The sequence below is a fragment of the Salmo salar genome, unplaced genomic scaffold, assembly GCF_905237065.1.
Source record: "Salmo salar unplaced genomic scaffold, Ssal_v3.1, whole genome shotgun sequence".
Taxonomy (NCBI): Eukaryota; Metazoa; Chordata; class Actinopteri; order Salmoniformes; family Salmonidae; genus Salmo; species Salmo salar.
The window spans coordinates 5001-7500 of record NW_025550759.1 but is presented as its reverse complement, the minus strand read 5'-3'; the positions used below and the strand labels follow the sequence as shown (position 1 = coordinate 7500).

The 2500-nt window shown below is 54.1% G+C and overlaps 1 non-coding gene across 1 annotated transcript in view; it reads left to right on the top strand.

Moving 5' to 3' along the window:
* The window catches only part of LOC123739902 (U5 spliceosomal RNA), a 117-nt gene extending 58 nt beyond the window's left edge, over positions 1 to 59 (top strand). Inside the window, exon 1 of the small nuclear RNA XR_006768004.1 lies at positions 1 to 59. This exon is cut by the window's left edge and continues 58 nt beyond it. This is a non-coding gene — a small nuclear RNA (U5 spliceosomal RNA).
* The last annotated feature ends 2441 nt before the right edge of the window (positions 60 to 2500 follow it).

The window sequence follows — 2500 nt, the reverse complement described above, 5'->3', positions numbered from 1 at the left end:
GGAGAGGAACACTTACGAGTTCAACGTATTTTTGGAAGGGCTTTGCTTCTGGCAGAGCCCGGTATCTTGTTTCAAGAGAAATTGACAGAGATGACGCCGAGACTTTTTGCTCAGGCGTTTGACTTGAAGCCGGCTGACCGACCGGCGTATTTTTTCCACTCAAAGTAGTCGCTCGGGCAATTGAGTTCAAGCCCGACGATGACTGGTGTATTTGCCGGGCATTGAACAAATAGTCGCACTAGGATTAAAGAGCTAGTGACCTAACGACGCATTAGCGACTTTTAAAAAAAAACACACCCGCCTGTCACCAGGGAAGCGTTGGGTGAGGAGGAGCCAACTTTTGCCAAACCGATGAGGTCTGCCGAGGCCCCGGGCCCCGGCGGGTGCAGGGGTCAATTTGTGGGTTATCGCTTCTCGGCCTTTTGGCTCAGATCAAGCTTGGTACCGAGGTGCCCCAAAGCCCGCTGAGCCAAAAGGTCGAAGGAAGGCAGGAGGGAGGAAAGTTTGTTATTTTGGTTTTTTGTATTCACGATTGGTTTATTTTGCCGCTCTTTTTCAGTTGTTTCTGTTTTGAAGAGAGCGAGAGCTGAGTAGAGTGTGTCAAGCTCCTTGCGGAGATGGCGCAAAGTACTTCACGAGACCGGTCCCTAGGACAGGTCAGGCAAATACGATACGCTTTGCATGGAGAGATAAGACGATGGAGCCTTTTGACAGAGATGCCTTTGGGAGGAACATTGTGATTGGGATCCTGGGACTGAAGGTGGAGGATGTGTTCTGCCTTCAAGACAATCCATTGGAAGGAGCGTACGAGTTGGCACTGCATACAGAAGGAAAGCACGATGACATTTTGAGAAAAGTGAGAGAAGTGGAAGCGGAGAGGCCAATGTCTCTTTACATTGTAACCAGCTTGGCGAGGAGTAATTTCCGAGTTGTAAATGTAAATATTTACAACCCTTACGTTAAGGATGAGGAGGTGGGGGCCTTTCTGGGGAGATACATGGATGGTGTCTCCTCGGGAAGGCACCTCAAAGACTCCCTGGGCTTTTGGACCGGGAGGAGGGGTTTCCAGGCCCTCCTAAGAGAGGACCCAAATGGATTGGGTGGATACCTCCATCCTCCGGCGATGTTCTCCCTGGGGGCTGACCGGGGGACGTTGCATTATGCCCGTCAGCCTCCGTTCTGCAGGCGTTGTATGGCCTATGGTCATATCCTCGCCTCGTGCGGTACAAAGAAGTGCAGGTATTGTGGATCTACGGAGCACGAGGCGAGGGACTGTGACGCGCCGAAGGCATGTCACGGGTGTGGTATGCTAACGCACCTGTGGCGTGAATGCCCGGCGCGTCAGAGGTCATACGCGTCTGCAGCTGGGGGAGCAAGAGCCGGGGATGGGGTAGAAGGAGGGACCAAGAACAAAGGACTGGAACAGAGGGAGCGGACACACGGGTGGAAGAGGAGGAGAAAACGGAAGCGGGAGGAGAAAAAGGAAAAGAAGACAACAGCATAGTGGAAACGGAAGGGAAGAAGGCTAAAGGAGAGCAGGAGGAGGAAGGAGACAGGAGAGTGAAGGGGCCAGAGAAGACGGCTGTGGAGAGGAAGGAGACGGAGAAGGCAACAGAGAGGGAGGAGACTGGGAAGACGGAGGTGGAGAAGAAAGAGACAGAAAGGAAGGAGACTGGGAAGAAGGTGGTGGAGGAGAAAGAGACAGAAAGGAAGGAGACTGGGAAGACGGCGGTGGAGAAGAAAGAGATAGAAAGGAAGGAGACAGGGAAGAAGGTGGTGGAGGAGAAAGAGACAGAAAGGAAGGAGAGAGGGAAGAAGGCGGTGGAGGAGAAAGAGACAGAAAGGAAGGAGACAGGGAAGAAGGTGGTGGAGGAGAAAGAGACAGAAAGGAAGGAGATAGGGAAGAAGGTGGTGGAGAAGAAAGAGACAGAAAGGAAGGAGACAGGGAAGAAGGTGGTGGAGAAGGAAAAGACAGAAAGGGAGGAGACAGAGAAGGTAGTTGTGGCGGGACCAGTAGGAGAAGGAGTGAAGGAGTGGGGGGACAGTAAAGAGGTGAAATCACGGGTGGAGGTGGAGAAGGAGGCAAGCTATGAAAACTTTTTGCCTTTTACTCCACCATACAAGAGGTCGAAAAGAGGGGAGCGCTCAAGGAGGATGGGTGGTAAAAGAGGGAGGGGGGCAGATCAGGGTGGAGGGGAGGGGAGGTTACAGGGCCCTCTTGGGCTCCCTCTTCCTTCTCCCTTACACCCCTGTCTGAGCTGGACTTCACAGGAATGGCCCAGGATTGGGCGATGGAGGGAGGCTTAAGCTCCCTGTTTGGGAGCGTGGGGTCCCCGGGCAGGAGTCAGGAGGAGGGCAGGGTGGTAGACCTAAGTGTGGGGTACAGGACGCAGGGTGAGTGTGTGTCGGGCGCTGTTACCGCATCCAGGGGAGAGGGGATGGCGGCCGACGGGGAGCGTCAGGAGTGGAGAAGGCGTCCCCGTCGGTCGGGATGGGGTGA